The sequence below is a fragment of the Cervus elaphus genome, chromosome 32, assembly GCF_910594005.1.
Source record: "Cervus elaphus chromosome 32, mCerEla1.1, whole genome shotgun sequence".
Classification (NCBI taxonomy): Eukaryota; Metazoa; Chordata; class Mammalia; order Artiodactyla; family Cervidae; genus Cervus; species Cervus elaphus.
The window spans coordinates 9,270,376-9,288,539 of NC_057846.1; the positions used below are offsets into that span (position 1 = coordinate 9,270,376).

Genomic DNA, 18,164 nt, shown 5'->3' on the forward strand with positions numbered 1-18,164 from the left:
TCAAAGAATGTATTCTTTCAAATTGTAATGCTGGAGAAGACTCTTAAGAGTCCTTGGACTGCAAGGGGATCAAACCAATTAATCCTAAAGGAAATTAACCATGAATATTCATTGGAAGGACTGATGCTGAAGCTCCAATATGTTGGCCACCTGATGTGAAGACCCAGCTCATTGAAAAAGACCTTGATGCTGAGAAAGCTTGAGGGCAGGAGGAGAAGGAGGTGACAGAGGATGAGATGGTTGGATGGCATCACTGATTGAATGTACATGAGTTTGAGCATAATCTTGGAGATAGTGATGGACAAGTAAGACTGGCATGCTGCTGTCCATGGGGTTGAAAAGAGTTGGACACACAATTTAGTGACTGAACAACAACAGCAAAAATGTTAAAGTAGACTTATTGTCTTACTCAACATTTCTTTTTTTCAGTATTTAATCTTAAAAATACTGGATCATTCTAAACCAATCTTGAGTAAGATAATTTATTATAGGATTAGTATTTTCTAATTTGTTGTTCTTTGTCATGTTCTATGTCATGTCCGACTCTTTTGGTCACACGTCATGTCCATGGACTGTGGTCAGCTAGCAACTTCTGTCCATGGAATTTTCCAGGCAAGAATACTGGAATGGGTTGCCATTACCTTCTCCAGTGGATCTTCCCACCATTTCCTTCTCCTTGGAATCTATCCCAGGGATAGAACTCATGTCTCCTGTATTTGCAGGTGGATTCTTTACTACTGAGCCACCAAGGAAGCATTTTACTAATTAGAAAAAGTGACAAAATATTGAAATTAGATACATTACAGAGTATTAGAAACATATTTTGGAAATAATCTTACATGGTATATAAAATTCTGATATTGTAGTAATAGTAGTGTTAGTAGTTAGTATCCAACTCTTTGCAACTCTGTGAACTATAGCCTGACAGGTTACTCTGACCATGGGATTCTCCAAGCAAGAATACTTGAATGGGTTGCTATTCCCTTCTCCATGGGATCTTCCTGACCCAGGGATTGAATCCAGGTCTTCTGCATTACAGGCAGATTCTTTACCATCTGAGACACCAGGGAAGCCCAGAATCCTGATACATCATCAGGCTTTTATATTTGAGGAACCTGAATTTGGCAATTCATCTAGGAGCCATATTTGGTGAATCCACTGATGTAGAACCTCTGAGTTGATGGGAGAGCTGTGCTATGCTATACCATTTTATATAAGGGAATTTATCACCCCTGCATTTGGTGGGTAGGGTGGAGAGGTGTCCTAGAACCATACCCCCTGGATATTGATGAATGACTGACTTGCTGGTAAAAAAAAAAAAGTGGGGGGGAGCAGTATAAGTAGTAAATCATCATATATTCTATGAACACATTTTAATAAACTACATAAAATATGAAGGAAAATGAATTGCCTTTAAACTTGGAGTAGTTACCTGTAGTGGATGATTTATATTGTATATTTTTCATACTTTTCTGTATATCAAATTTTATTATGATGCATACATATACATTTGACCCTTGAGCAATGTAGGATTAGGGACATAAACCCCACTGGTTGTAGAATTTGGCTTAACTTTGCATTAGATATACAGTTCTTCATCTGAAGAGTCAAACAACTTTGGATAGAGTAGGACTGTAGTAGTATTTATTGAAAAGAAAACGACCTATGAATGGATCCATGCAGTTCAAACCTGTGTTGTTCAGGTGTCAACTATACTTTATCTATGTTCTAAAAAAACTTTTTCTTTTCATAAAGTAAAGCTTATATAAAAATGCCCTATACCTATCAAGTTTTCTAAAACTCTAAACTCATGGACTTTATTGAGTTATTTTAGTAAATGAGGTGATATTTTTAAAGCCTTGTTAATTATAAATTAATAAGAAAGAGATGGATTATTTAATTTAATTTATTAATAATCAATTTATTAATTTAATTAATAATGTTAGGGAAATTATTTCTCTGTGTAGAAAACAAATAGCTTAGATTCTTGCTGCAGGTTACATAACAAATTAATGCTATGTAATTTTAAAAGTTGAATTTTAATAATATATGATGGAGACAGAGGGTATTTATTGTTTTTAAGTCTACACGTAGCAAAGAATAAAGAAAACAGCTTACAATTTACAACATCTAGGTGAAAAACACAGATATAATGCAAATAATTTGAACCAGAATCCCTTCAACTAGGAAGGTCACAGGGAATGGAAGAGACAGATATAAACAAATGATGAAAATGCATCAGAAACAGTTGGGATGTTTAAATAGTTTAACACTAGTGCTTTTTTTTTTTTTGCTTTTGCTTGTTGTTTTTTTTTTTTTTTTTTTTTTGCAGCAGCATATAGTATTTTATTTATTTATTTATTTTTTCATTTATCTGTATTAGTTGGAGGTCAACCACTTCACAACATTGCAGTGGGTTTTGTCATACATTGACATGAATCAGCCATGGAACTACATGTATTCCCCATCCCGATCCCCCCTCCCACCTCCCTCTACACCCGATCCCTCTGGGTCTTCCCAGTGCACCAGGCCTGGGCACTTGTCTCATGCATCCCACCTGGGCTGGTGATCTGTTTCACTTTAGATAATGTTCATGCTGTTCTCTCAAAACATCCCACCCTCACCTTCTCCCACAGAGTCCAAAAGTCTGTTCTCTACACTTGTGTCTCTTTCTGTTTTGCATATAGGGTTATCATTACCATCTTTCTAAATTCCATATATATGTGTAAGTATGCTGTAATGTTCTTTATCTTTCTGGCTTACTTCACTCTGTATAATGGGCTCCAGTTTCATCCATCTCATTAGAACTGATTCAAATGAATTATCTTTAATGGCTGAGTAATATTCCATGGTGTATATGAACCACAGCTTCCTTATCCATTCGTCTGCTGATGGGCATCTAGGTTGCTTCCATGTCCTGGCTATTATAAACAGTGCTGCGATGAACATTGGGGTGCACATGTCTCTTTCAGATCTGGTTTTCTCGCTGTGCATGCCCAGAAGTGGGATTGCTGGGTCATATGGCAGCTCTATTTCCACTTTTTTAAGAAATCTCCACACTGTTCTCCATAGCGGCTGTACTAGTTTGCATTCCCACCAACAGTGTAAGAGGGTTCCCTTTTCTCCACACCCTCTCCAGCATTTATTGCTTGTAGACTTTTGGATAGCAGCCATTCTGACTGGGATGTAATGGTACCTCATTGTGGTTTTGATTTGCATTTCTCTAATAATGAGTGATGTTGAGCATCTTTTCATGTGTTTGTTAGCCATCTGTATGTCTTCTCTGGAGAAATGTCTGTTTAGTTCTTTGGCCCATTTTTTTTTTATTGAGTCATTTATTTTTCTGGAATTGAGCTGCAGGAGTTGCTTGTATATTTTTGAGATTAATCCTTTGTCTGTTGCTTCATTTGCTATTATTTTCTCCCAATCTGAGGGCTGTCTTTTCACCTTGCTTATAGTTTCCTTTGTTGTGTAAAAGCTTTTAAGTTTAATTAGGTCCCATTTGTTTATTTTTGCTTTTATTTCCAATATTCTGGGAGGTGGGTCATAGAGGATCCTGTTGTGATTTATGTCGGAGAGTGTTTTGCCTATGTTCTCCTCTAGGAGTTGACACCTGAACAACACAGGTTTGAACTGCTCGCTTCAGCAGCACATATGCTAAAATTGCTTGTTTTGTTTCAAGGAACTGAATTGGACATGCACAAACAAGAATAACCACTTCAGTAGTCTTGCCTTGAACAATATAAACAGTATAAACAGTATAAACCCCATAAACAGTATAAAAAGGCAAATGGATAGGACACAGAAAGATGAACTCACCGGGTTGGTAGGTGCTCAATATGCTACTGGAGATTGGTGGAGAGATAACTCCAGAAAGAATGAAGAGACAGAGCCAAAGCAAAAACAGCACCCAGTTATGGACGTAACTGGTGATGGAAGTAAAGTCCTATGTTGTAGAGAGCAATATTGCATAGGAACCTGGAATGTTAGGTCCATGAATCAAGGCAGATTGAAGTAGTCAAACAGGAGATGGCAAGAGTTAACATCGACATTTTAGGAATCAGCGAACTAAAAAGGACTGGAATGGGTGAATTTAACTCGGATGACCACTATATCTACTACTGTGGGCAAGAATTGCTTAGATGAAATGGAGTAATCATCATACTCCACAAGAGTCCAAAATGCAGTATGTGATGCAATCTCAAAAAATGTCTCAATGATCTCTGTTTGTTTCCAAGGAAATGATTCAATATCACAATAAAAAACAAAACAAAACAAAACACCAAGTCTATTCCCTGACCAGTCATGCTGAAGAAGCTGAAGTTGAATGGCTCTATGAAGGTTTAATGCTCAACATTCAGAAAACTAAGATCATGGAATCTGGTCCCATCACTTCATGGCAAATAGATGGAGAAACAGTGGAAACAGTGACAGACTTTATTTTGGGGGGCTGCAAAATCGCTGCAGATGGTGACTGCAGCCATGAAATTAAAAGACAGTTACTCCTTAGAAGGAAAGGTATGACCAACCGAGACAGCGTATTAAAAAGCGGAGACATTACTTTGTCAACAAAAGCTTGTCTAGTTAAGGCTATGGTTTTTCCAGTGGTCATGTATGTATGTGAGAGTTGGACTAAAACATTGATCCTGATGAGAGAGAAGATGGTGCCAAGGCTATTATTATCTTCATGTAATGGGCTCAAATTCTCTACCTCTTCAGGGCTAATACTTTTAACTGAGCTGCTGCCTATATAGCGTCTTTTGGAAAACTACTAAAAGGGTGATCTTCTGTTACTTTTTAACAAATTTTTTAATCACCTTTTGCTACACCTCTTATTTTCACGTGCAGCCAACTTTCAAAAATTACTGGTTTTGGTGAAAGGCAGATTAGATCTTATGGAACCAGGATACTAATGATTTCTTACCTTGACTTTTTTTTTTTTAAATCTTAACATAAAGTGAATTTGACTGGAAAGGCAAATGGCTATTAGGGAAGCAATTTGCTATTGTTAACAGAGTTATCTGTACTTTCTTTGTTTAATTGAAAAAAAATGTAGAAATGTATGTAAAGAATTTAAGACAAGAGTACTGAATGGATGATTTGTCATAGGCTTTTACCTTCCTTTGTTTTTGTTCTAGCAGCAGGAAAATAGTTTCTCTACATCACCCCCCCTTACCTGTAACAATTTTGTTTTCTACTGTTAATTACATTGTGTATTTATAGTTTTATGCTTACTGTTGTGCATATACTGGCAATAAAACTGTACATAACATTACTTGAAAAAATTAAAAAAAAAAAAAAAAGAAAGCTGAGTGCCAAAGAATTGACACGTTTGAAATGTGGTGTTGGAGAAGACTCTTGAGAGTCCTTTGGACTGCGAGGAGATCCAACCAGTCCATCCTAAAAGAGATCAGTCCTGGGTGTTCATTTGAAGGACTGATGTTGAAGCTGAAACTCCAATATTTTGGTCACCTGATGTGAAGAGCTGACTCATTTGAAAAGAGCCTTATGCTGGGAAAGACTGAAGGCAGGAGGAGAAGGGGACTATAGACAATGAGATGGCTGGATGGCATCACTGACTCAACGGACATGAGTTTGGGTGAACTCCGGCTGTTGGTGATGGACAGGGAGGCATGGAGTGCAGTGGTTCATTGGGTTGCAAAGACTCGGACACGACTGAGCGACTGAATTGAACTGATGAAGACCTACAAGAGCTTCTAGAAATAACACCCGAAAAAGATGTCCTTTTCACTATAGGAGACTGGAATGCAAAAGTAGGAAGTCAAGAGATACCTGGAGTAACAGGCAAATTTGGCCTTGGGGTACAGAATGAAGCAACACAAAGGCTAATAGAGCTTTGCCAAGAGAACACAGTGGTCATAGCAAACACCCTCTTCCAACAACACAAGAGAAGACTCTACACTTGGATATCACCAGATGGTCAATACCAAAATCAGATTGATTATATTCTTTGTAGCTGAAGATGGAGAGGTTCTATGCAGTCAGCAAAAACAAGACTGGGAGCTGATTGTGGCTCAGATCATGAACTCTTTATTGCCAAATTCAGACTTAAATTGAAGACAGTAGGGAAAACCACCAGACCATTCAGGTATGACCTAAGTCAAATCCTGTACAATTATACAGCAAAAATGACAAATAGATTCAAGGGATTAGGTCTGATAGACAGAGTGCCTGAAGAACTGTGGGCATAGGTGCATAACATTACACAGGAGGCAGTGAATCAGACCATCCACAAGAAAACAAAATGCAAAAAAGCAAAATGATTCTCTGAGGAGGATTTACAAATAGCTGAGAAAAGAAGAGAGAACAAAGGCAAAGGAGAAAAGGAAAGATACATTGCTTTGAATGTAGAGTTCCAAAGAATAGAAAGGAGAGATAAGAAAGATTTCCTCAATGATCAGTGCAAAGAAATAGAGGAAAACATTAGAATGGGAAAGACTAGAGATCTCTTCGAGAAACCAAGGGAACGTTTCATGCAAAGATGGGCTCAGTAAAGGACAGAGATTGTATGGACCTAACAGAAGCAGAAGATACTAAGAAGAGGAGGCAGGAATACACAGAAGCACTACACAAAAAAGCTCTTCCTGACTCAGATAATCATGATGGCATGATCACTCACCTAGAGACAGACATCCTGGAATGTGAAGTCAAGTGGGTCTTAGGAAGCATCACTACGAACAGAGCCAATGGAGGTGATGGAATTCCAGTTGAGCTTTTCAAATCCTAAAAGGTGATGCTATGGGAGTGCTGTACTCAATATGCCAGCAAATTTGGAAAACCCAGCAGTGGCCACAGGACTGGAAAAGGTCAGTTTTCATTCCAATCCCAAAGAAAGGCAATGGCAAAGAATGCTCAAACTACTGCACAATTGCACTCAACTCACACACTAGTAAAGTAATGCTCAAAATTCTTCAAGCCAGGCTTCAGCATTATGCGAAATGTGAACTTCCAGATGTTCAAGTTGGTTTTAGAGAAGGCAGAGGAACCAGAGATCAAATTACCAGCATCTGCTGGATCATCAAAAAAGCAAGAGAGTTCCAGAAAAAACATCTATTTCTGCTTTATTGACAATTGCACTCATCTCACACGCTAGTAAAGTAATGATCAAAATTCTCCTAGCAAGACTTCAAATGATTGTGAACTGTGAACTTCCAGTTGTTCAACTGGATTTAGAAAAGGCAGAGGAACCAGAGATCAAATTGCCAACATCCGCTGGATCATTGAAAAAGCAAGAGAGTTCCAGAAGCACATCTATTTCTGTTTTACTGACTATGCCAATGCCTTTGACTGTGTAGATCACAACAAACTGTGGAAATTCTTAAAGTGATGGGAGTACCAGGCCACCTGACCTGCCTCTTGAGAAATCTGTATGCAGGTTTGAAAGCATCAGTTAGAACTGGACATGGAACAACACACTGGTTCCAAATCAGGAATTGAGTACGTCAAGGCTGTATATTGTCACCCTACTAATTTAACTTATATGCAGAGTACATCATGAGAAGTGCCAGGCTGGATGAAACACAAGCTGGAATCAAGATTGTTGGGAGTAATATCAACAACCACAAGTATGCAGATTGCATCACCCTTATGAGAGAAAGTGGAGAAGAACTAAACAGCCTGTTGATGAAAGTGAAAGATGAGAGTGAAAAAGTTGGCTTAAAACTGAACTTTCAGAAAACATATATCATGGCATCCCGTCCAATCACTTCATGCAAATAGATGGGTAAACAATGGACACAGTGACAGAGTTTATTTTGGGGGCTCCAAAATCACTGCATATGGTGACTGCAGCCATGAAATTAAAAGACCCTTGCTCCTTGGAAGAAAAGCTATTATCAACCTTGACAGCCTGTTAAAAAGCAGAGACATTACTTTGCCAACAAAGGTCCTTCTAGTCAAAGCTGTGTTTTTTCCAGTAGTCATGTGAAGATGTGAGAGTTGGAGTATAAAGAAATCTGAGAGCTGAAGAATTGATGCTTTTGAACTGTGGTGTTGGAGAAGACTCTTGAGAACCCCTCAAACAACAAAGAGATCCAACCAGTCTATCCTAAAGTAAATCAGTCTTGAATATTCATTGGAAGGACCGATGGTGAAGCTGAAACTCCAATACTTTGGCCACTTGATGCTAAAACCTGAGTCACTAGGAAAGACCCTGATGATGGGGAAAATTGAAGGCAGGAGGAGAAGGAACCAACAGAGTGATCAGATGGTTGGATGGCATTACTGACTTGATGGACATGAGTTTGAGTAAGCTCCAGGAGTTGATGATGGATATGGGAAGCAGTCCATGGGGCTGCCAAGAGTTAGACATGACTGAGTGATTGAACTGAACTGAATCAAGGATTAGTGTTTTCATGATGGCATCATTATAGTTTATTTTCTCTTATTTTTTGAAATTAATTTATTTATTTTAATTGAAGGCTAATTACTTCACAACATTCTGGTTTAAAATAAGATCTATTGTTATCTTTGTCTTTACAGGCTTTTTTTTTTTTTTTCTAAGTGAAGCTTTCTAATCACAATTGCAGCTTGGAGGGTCAGTGAACCTGGTGCAGTCATGTCTGGGGAATATTAGGAACTCACTCCCCAAGGAACAGAGACTGTACTTTTAAAGGCCTACTTCACACATTCAGGTACCCTGGGTATTCCAGCTTTCAGGGGAAGATTTCTTCTACAACCAAGTAGGTTAAGAGGTATTGTTGGTCATTTCAATAACCCTCCTTTTCCAAGCCTCTATACTTTTCACAATTTAAAGGAAAGTAGATGAACCTGTCTAACTCTGCTCCAACTGAATGAAGCTGACATGTATACACAATAGTGAAATACTTTCTTAGTCCACACCAAATAAAATATCCTCTTTGACTTCTGCCCAAGACTTGGGTTTCCTTAAGAAGAAAACACTTTGTTGATGAAACTGTGGAAGCCAATTCCTAAGGAAGAAGAGCATTTGTATGTATGAGTGTTGTCTTTCTCTCAGGGGAAACATTTGATCATTTAAAAAAAAATGTAAAAAGAGACATTTGTGGCTGAAAGTAATTCACAAAATAGGGAGACTTTTTTTTCCCCCAAAATTGGTGAAGCTGTGTGGATTTGGCATCTTTTTTCCTTTTATTACAAAGAAAAATATAACAAAATAAGCCTGATTTCAATGTATGCTCAAAGAAAAGAAATTCAGTATCAAAATTTATGCTAATTACCTCTAAAATATTCAAATTGGTATTTATCATGGAAGACCAAAGTGAGTCTAGAGTTGTTATTATTATATTTTCCATTTATTTTTATTAGTTGGAGGCTAATTACTTTACAATATTGTAGTGGTTTTTGCCAAACATTGACATGAATCAGCCATGGATTTACATGTATTCCCCATCCCTATCCCCCCTCCCAACTCCCTCTCCACCCGATCCCTCTAGGTGCTCCTATGTTGGGTGCATATATATTTATAATTGCTATATCTTCTTCTTGGATTGACCCTTTGATCATTATGTAGTGTCCTTCTTTGTCTCTTTTCACAGCCTTTATTTTAAAGTCTATTTTATCTGATATGAGTATTGCGACTCTGCTTTCTTTTAGTCTCCATTTGCATGAAATATTTTTTTCCAGCCCTTCCATGGGGATGGTCTTGATCCCTGTCTCCTTTACAATGTCATGAACCTCTGTCCATAGTTCTTCAAGCACCCTTGTCTATCATATCTAGTCCCTTAAACCTATTTCTCACTTCCACTGTATAATCATAAGGGATTTGATTTAGGTCATACCTGAATGGTCTAGTGGTTTTCCCCACTTTCTGTATTTTTTTTTTATTTTTTTTTTTCCCACTTTCTTTATTTTAAGTCTGAATTTGGCAATAAGGAGTTCATGATTTGAGCCACAGTCAGCTCCCAGTCTTGTTTTTCCTGACCGATAGAGCTTCTCCATCGTTGGCTGCAAAGAATATAATCAATCTGATTTCGGTATTGATCTTCTGGTGATGTCCATGTGTAAAGTCTTCTCTTGTGTTGTTGGAAGAGGGTAGCAACTAACAATTTGGAATTTTATTGATATCTGTGAACTATTTTCCTACTCCTGAAATCATTCATATGGGAATTAAATGCACCATAGAGAAAATGATTTGGTCACATAACATAGGTACTCATATTTCAGTTCTTGTCTGGGTTCACCTGTACCTTATATTTTCATGACCGTAGATCTTCTAGCTGCTAAGTGTGGATATACTAAGCCAGATTTGAGTTGAAGATTTTGACTGGGAGATAGAGCTAAGACCAAGAATTTTCATATATAAAAACTCTTAACTCTCCTTGGTGAACCCATAATTATCTAATTAACAGAGTTTGATTTGGATTATTGGTACAACTAATTATAAGAGGATGAGATGGTTAGATAGCATCACCAACTCAATGGACATGAGTATTAGGAAACTCTGGGAGATAGTGAAGGACAGAGGAACCTGGCATGCTGCAGTCCATGAAGTCTCAAATAGCCAAATGCAACTTAGTGACTGAACAACAGCAACTAAATATAAAATATATAAAAAATCATCAAGGCACCTAAGAAACATAAAGTAATACTACTTCTCCAATTTTCCTCCCTGTGTGACAAATAGATTTTCTTCCACTTTTCATAATCATTAGCTCTGTGATAGTAGATTGTGTCTCATTCATTTTAGAACACTTCAAACTGACTACATTAGTTATTATATATTGTAGACATTCAGAGATAATCACACACAGTTTTTAAGCATCCTGATCTCCAGATCAGCTTTATAGAATGCATTACTGTGTCCATAACTAATAAAATTGCTGTTAAATGTTTTTTTTTTTTCTAGTGGCAACAGTCTCAGCTTTAAGGTAAGAGAATAGCTAACTTTTGTTGAACCCTTACACAATCTTTTATAAGCAAAGGTCCCATGAAGGAGATTCTAATTAGTGTATCTTTCGAAAAAAAAAAAAATTAGAAAACTGAAGCACTGAGAGACTAATAGGCTTTCCTTGGATCAGACATCTGCAAATTGGCCAGACGGAAATGCAAACCAATTAATTGGACTCTAGGGGTACATTCTTAATAACCTTATATCACTGCTGCCTCTTTGATAGCTTTTTCTAATATTCTATTTCTCTACATTTAAAATTCAGTTTGATTATTGTCCAAAAAATAGAAAAAGTTATCCGTTTGATAATTCATGCTTGATGAACCAGAAGAGCTTGGCATTGACCTAAAGCCTGAAAAACACTTGGACCACTATTATCTATGCCTCTCAACGTTAGGTGATCCTATAGTGCTAGGGTCAGATGACTGAATTAACTTTTCACAGAGAACCACTTTATTATAAAACTGTGCATCATCTTTTAAAGCAATTAAACATATAGAATGTATAATTTACAAACTAAAAAAATCACTCTCATTAACTTTTCAGGAATTGTACACACACACACACACACACACACATTACAACAAAGGTATAATTATTTGTGTTATATAGTGAAAGACAGGGAAGCATGGCAAGCTGCAGTCCATGGGATGGCAAAGAGTAGGACACAATTTAGTGACTGAACAATAACAATCATTCCCAATGATGCAATACCCTCTGTTTCACTCAGATACATTTAAAAACACAATGTGAAAATCAATAATCTTTGTAGAGAAGACATAAAAGGCAAAACCTGAAGAGCAAAAATTCCAGTAAGTCCCTAAGGTAGCAAGATATTCTTATGAATTTTTACATCAACTATTAATATAAATAGTAATATTTCCCAAGTATATAATTCCAGACAATAAAACATTGTGATAACAAATAGGTCCACAAGTAAGGTCTTAGTCTCTTCAAAAAAAGGGATAAAAATAAAAGATAATTAATCTCTATTGCAGAGTATAAAATTTGCAGACTTACCTTCAGCAGCAACAACAAGAACAAAAAAAATGATAATTCCTCACTATTTATAATAGAATTTTGAACACTGCACACATTTAGAGCATATCCCCAAGGAACTATCTGGATAATGATGAAGCAAATTATAATTAAAATTATAGAAACATCACAGGAGTAAGAGAAGTTAAGAAGGGTTAATCAGAAAAATGTCTTCTGATAACATTATGTGACCAGTATCCTTAATATCACGGTATAATCTCTCCCATCTTCACATGGTATAATATTGGCCTCAGGAAAACACCTTGCACCTCAGGAAAACCTTGCACCTCAGGCAAATCCTTGGTTTGCATTATACAATGTTGCTCAGTCACTTTCTTTTCTATTTTGCTTTAGTTCTAGTAATCATTATATTCCAGGGCAATCACAGCAATGCACACCCTGTGCATCTCATGGCTGTTTAAGAGACCCCAGGTGCCTCAAAAGTACGGATCACATGGAAGTATCTAGGGAGAATGAGTACAAGTAGTGGTCATTGGTGGAGAAGTTAACTGTAGTAAAACAATTTATCAGTTAACGTAGGCTCTTTTGGGAGTCAGTAGAGCATCAACTTCCATGTCAACTCGATCAGAAATAAAATATTAACTCTGCACCATAATTAGCTACCTGTCCTCGGAATAATAAGGATTCTCAGTTTCAAAGCTCACCTGTAGAAAAAGGAAACAGCTGTGTCACAGTGAGGTGTGAGCATCACAGATATCACTGGGAAATTCTTAGCACAACGCCTGTCTCTGATGAAGCAGTCAAAAAATTGAAATGACCTATGTAGTTTCACCTATTTACAGTTTACAAGTATGATCTCACCACCTATTTGTGATTGTGATCAATATCATCTCTGTGTTGAAGGGTAAAAAAAAAAAAAAGAGTATATGTAAAATAATTCTGAGTTTCAGTTTTTCCACAAAATATAGATAGTAGGGGCTTCCCTGGTGGCTCAGATGGAAAAGAGTCTTCCTGCAATGCAAGAGACCCAGGTTTGATTCCTGGGTCCTGAAGATCCTCTGGAGAAAGGAATGGCTATCCACCCCAGTGTTGTTGGTGTTTCCCTAGCTATTAAAGATAGCTAGTGGATTAAAGAATCTGAATGGAAACCAAATTTTTTCATAAACTCTGATTTGTACTATCTTAACTTTGCTGGAAAGTCATGGACAGAATAATAATCCGGCAAAGTTTTCCTCTGTATTCTTCAGTGCCCAAGGACCCCAGATTCCTTAGTTCCTTCTCCCCTTTTATGTAGAAACTGCATCAGGCAAACTCATCAGCACCACGTTATTATAACTTAACTTGCACTCCCTAGAGAAAAAGGAAATTTAAAACAAGAAAGCATTGTGTGTGGGAGTGTGTCTGTATGTGTGTGTGCTAAAGAGGGAGAGAGCAAGGAAGAGAGTGAAGGTTAAATACATTTTATACTAGAGACGCTTAAATATAACAAAGTTGATAGATATATAAATAAATGTATGAATGAGATCCATTTTTTTAAAGTATGTTACAAACCCATCTTGAATTCCCTGCAAATGGCAAAATTACTTGAACTTCACTGGATGAATCCAGATTTGGGAAATTATGAGCTGGAAGTGATCTTGGAGATCAGATACTATATCCTAAAAATTAACTGGATGAATGACACAAAATGAGCAGTTCAAGGTCACCCATAAATTAGTTTGAATATTGGAAGCTAAAACCAGGAACATGACTTAACCAATGACCTTGACATTATCATCCTTCATGCAATACTGAAACAACGCTGAAAAGAGTAGAGAAAGTGGTTCACTTTTGAAAAAACAAAAGAGGTAACAAAGATTATCCAAATCCAATTGCCAAATTCACTTGCTAAATTCAGACTTAAATTGAAGCAGGGAAACCACTAGACTATTCAGGTGTGACCTAAGTCAAATCCCTTACAGTCATACAGGGGAAGTGACAAATAGAGTCAGGGGATTAGATATGATAGACACAGTGCCTGAAGAACTATGAACGGAGGTTCATGACATATTACAGGAGAAAGGGATCCAGAAGATACCCAAGAAAAAGAAGTGCAAAAAAGCAAAATGGTTGTCTGACAAGGCCTTACAAATAGCTGTGAAAAGAAGAGAAACAAAAAGGCAAAAGAGAAAAGGAAAGATATGCCCATCTGAATGCAGAGTTCCAAAGAATAGCAAGGGGAGATAAGAAAGGCTTCTGCAGTGATCACTGAAAAGAAATAGAGAAAAATAATAGAATGGTAAAGACTAGAGATCTCTTCAAGAAAATCAGAGATACCAAGGGAACATTTCACGCAAAGATGGGCTCAATAAAGGACAGAAATGGTATGGACCTAACAGAAAAAGAAGATATTAAGAAGAGGTGGTGAGAATACACAGAAGAACTGTACAAAAAGGATCTTCACGACCCAGATAATCATTATGTTGCGATCACTCACCTAGAGCCAGACTTTCTGGAATGCAAAGTCAAGTGGGCCTTAGGAAGCATCACTATGAACAAAGCTAGTGGAGGCAACGGCATTCCAGTTGAGCTACTTCAAATCCTCAAAGATAATGCTGTGAAAGTGCTGCACTCAATATAGCAGCAAATCTGGAAAACTCAGCAGGGGCCACAGGACTGGAAAAGTCAATTTCACTCCAGTCCCAAAGAAAGGCAATGCCAAAGAATGTTCAAACTACCACACAGTTGCACTCCTCTCACACACTGGCAAAGTAATGCTCAAAATCCTCCAAGCCAGGCTTCAACAGTACATGAATCTTGTACTTCCATATGTTCAACCTGGATTTTAAAAAGGTAGAGGAATCAGAGATCAAATTGACAACATCCAATGGATCATCAAAAAAGCAAGAGAGTTCCAGAAAAACATCTACTTCTGCTTTCTTGACTATGCCAATGCCTTTGACTCTGTGGATGACAGTAAATTGTGGACAATTCTTAAAGAGATGGAAATACCAGACCACCTGACCTGCCTTTTAAGAAACCTGTATGCAGGTCAGAAAGAAACAGAACTGAACATGGAACAACAGACTGGTTCCAAATAGGAAAAAGAGTACATCAAGGCTCTATATTGTCACCCTGCTTATTTAACTTCTATGCAGAGTACGTCATGAGAAATGCTGGGCTGGATGAAGCACAAGCTGGAATCAAGATTGCTAGGAGAAATATCAATAACCTCAGATATGCAGATGACACCACCCTTATGGCAGAAAGTGAAGAAGAACTAAAGAGCCTCTTGATGAACGTGAAAGAGGAGAGGGGGAAAGTTGGCTTAATGCTCAACTAAGATCATGGCATCAAGTCCCATCACTTCTTGGGAAATAGATGGGGAAAAAGTGGCTGACTTTGTTTTTAGGGGGCTCCAAAATCACTGCAGATGGTGACTGCAGCCATGAAATTAAAAGACACTTACTCCTTAGAAGCAAAGTTATGACCAACCTAGACAGCATATTTAAAAGCAGAGACATTACTTTGCCAACAATGGTCTGTCTAGTCAAAGCTATGTTTTTTTCCAGTGGTCCTGTATGGATGTGAGAGTTGGACTGTGAAGAAAGCTGAGTGTCAAAGAATTGATGCATTTGAATTATGGTGTTGGAGAAGACTCTTGAGAGTCCCTTGGACTGCAAGGAGATCCAACCAGTACATCCTAAAGGAAATCGGTCCTGAATATTCATTGGAAGGAATGATGCTGAAGCTCAATACTTTGGCCACCTCAAGCAAAGAGCTGACTCATTGGAAAAGACCCTTAAGCTGGAAAGATGGAAGGCGAGAGGAGAATTGGACAAAAGAGGATGAGATGATTGGATGGCATCACTGACTCAATGTATATGAGTTTGAGTGTACTCTGGGAATTGGTGATGGACAGAGAGGCCTGGCATGCTGAGGTTCATGGGATCACAAAGAGTCGGAAATGACTGAGAGACTTAGCTGAACTGAGGAGAATTTACTTGTGAAAACACGAGCTATGAAGTCAGCTTGTTGAATTCTCATCCTGGCTTTAGCAATTTTGATCCAAGCAGTCTGCACAATGTTTCTAAATTTTTCTTGGCTTCATCATTTTTTTTTCCTACTCAAAATGGATTCCTTATATGGATAGTGTTATTTTGAGGATTATACAACAGAAAGTATGCAACACAGAAAATATTGTTCTACATACATGTCTGTGTGTATGTGTGGATGTAGTCATTTCTGACACTGTACACCCATCAACTGGCTAGTTCTCAATAATGGTAGCTATTAGTTATTAAGTAAAGAATCTCAGAGAATGGCATTTAATATATTTCAATTTCCTTATCATCCACCTAAATTACTCAATGAATTTTATAAGTAACAGTACCTAAAATAGTATATATCCACACTTTTCTGATCATTGGTATTTCCTTTTTCTATCTTGTCATTTATGAATCATAAATCATAAATCTAGTTTTGGTACTGCACATGATTGTCTAAATAAGAAAGCAGGGAGGAGGAGCTAAGATGGTGGAGGAATAGGATGGGGAGACCACTTTCTCCCCCACAAATTCATCGAAAGAACATTTGAATGCTGAGCAAATTGCACAAAACAACTTCTGATCGCTAGCAGAGGACATCAGGTGTCCAGAAAAGCAGCCCATTGTCTTTGAAAGGAGGTAGGACAGAATAAAAAAAGATAAAATGAGAGACAAAAGAGCTGGGAATGGAGACCCATCCTGGGAAGGGAGTTGTAATAGAGGAAGTTTCCAAACACCAGGAAACCCTGTAATGGGCTGGTCTGGGGGAAGTTTTCAAATCTCAGAGGGCAACCTAACTGGGAGGAAAAATAAATAAAACCCACAAATTACATACATAAAAGCAACTCCCAGCAGAAAAGTAACCCAGACGCTCACATCCGCCACCAGCAAGTGGGGGCTGAACGGAGAGGAGCGGGTGGCATTGCTTAGGGTAAGGACCGGGCCTGAATGCCCTGAGGGCAATCAGAGGGAACTAACGTGAGATAACAATGTAAACTGTGGGATAGCAAGAGAGAGAGAGAGAGAGAGAATTAACCGGCAAAAAGCATGCTAACTGAACACACTGCTGGCCTTTTGCAGAACAAAGGGACTGAGCAATTCCAGAGATGAGCTACACAGCGGCGGACTGGCCTATCCTCTGCTGGAGGTAGGAGGCAGGGGGGAGTGGAAAGGGGCAAACTCGGCCCCAGAGATGGCACCCCCTACCAAACTGCAAACAGGCTCCCAGTTTCGAACCAAAGACTTCCTGAGATTCTGGATGGTTGACATCCCCCGGGAGGGTCGCGGCTAGAGACAGCTCCCCAGAACAGACACAAGGCGCACCCAACTGGCGCACCCGGAAACTGAGGCTGGGGCCGCGGAGGGGAATAGGTGCACCGCACCCGGGGAGACTGCACTCGTCAAGCTCCTGGCTGCCTGAGATGCTCCGACCCTGGAAGGCACAAAACGCAGGCCCAACAGAGTCTGCGTCTTTGTGGAGTACCTGAAAACTGGAACCGCACGCAACGCAGGGCCCGCTCCCTATAGAGCAGCCTGGAGCCTGAGCAGTGTAGACAGGGAAAACACATGCACCGTGTGCTAGGGCAAACCCAGTGTGGCCGGAACACTGCGAGTGATCCCCACACAGGCCAGTGATATTTGTCTACAGTGCCCTACCTCCCCAGAGCACAACTGAACAAGCAAACCCAAACAAGAGACCACCTCCACCCACTTGTGTCAGGGCGGAAATTAGACACTGAAAAGACCGGCAAACAGAAGCCGAATAAACAAAGGGAATCACTTCAGAAGTGACCTGTGCAAAAGATTAAAAGCCCTGTAGTTAACCCCGACTACACCAGAAGGGGCCTATAAATATTGAGAAGTGTAAGCTGGAACAAGGAGCTATCTGAAACTAAACCAAACCCACACTGCCTGTAACAGCTCCAGAGAAATTCCTAGATATGTTTTTACTATTTTTTTAATTAAATTTTTATTCTTTTTTTCATTTTTTTTCTTTTATTTTCTTTTAAAATTCCCTATTACTCCTCTATTACTCTTTAATTTTCATTTTCATTCTTATATATTTTTACTATTTTTTAATTAAATTTTTTTTCCTTTGTTTTCTGTTAAAGTCCTCTATTACTCCTCTATTGCTCCTTAATTTTCATTTTAATTTCACTATAACCTTGCAAAAAAAAGACCCTATTTTTAAAACGAACTTCATATATATTTCTTAAATTTTTTGTGTTTTTGTTTTTAATATCGTATTTTTA

The 18,164-nt window shown here is 38.3% G+C and overlaps 1 long non-coding RNA gene across 1 annotated transcript in view; it reads left to right on the forward strand.

Annotated features, from left to right (window-relative positions):
• The first annotated feature begins 560 nt into the window (after positions 1–560).
• Positions 561–18,164, forward strand: part of LOC122687861 — a 29,936-nt gene continuing 12,332 nt past the window's right edge. Inside the window, exons 1-2 of the long non-coding RNA XR_006339246.1 lie at positions 561–649; positions 16,620–16,622. This is a non-coding gene — a long non-coding RNA (uncharacterized LOC122687861). The remainder of the gene's footprint in view (positions 650–16,619; positions 16,623–18,164) is intronic.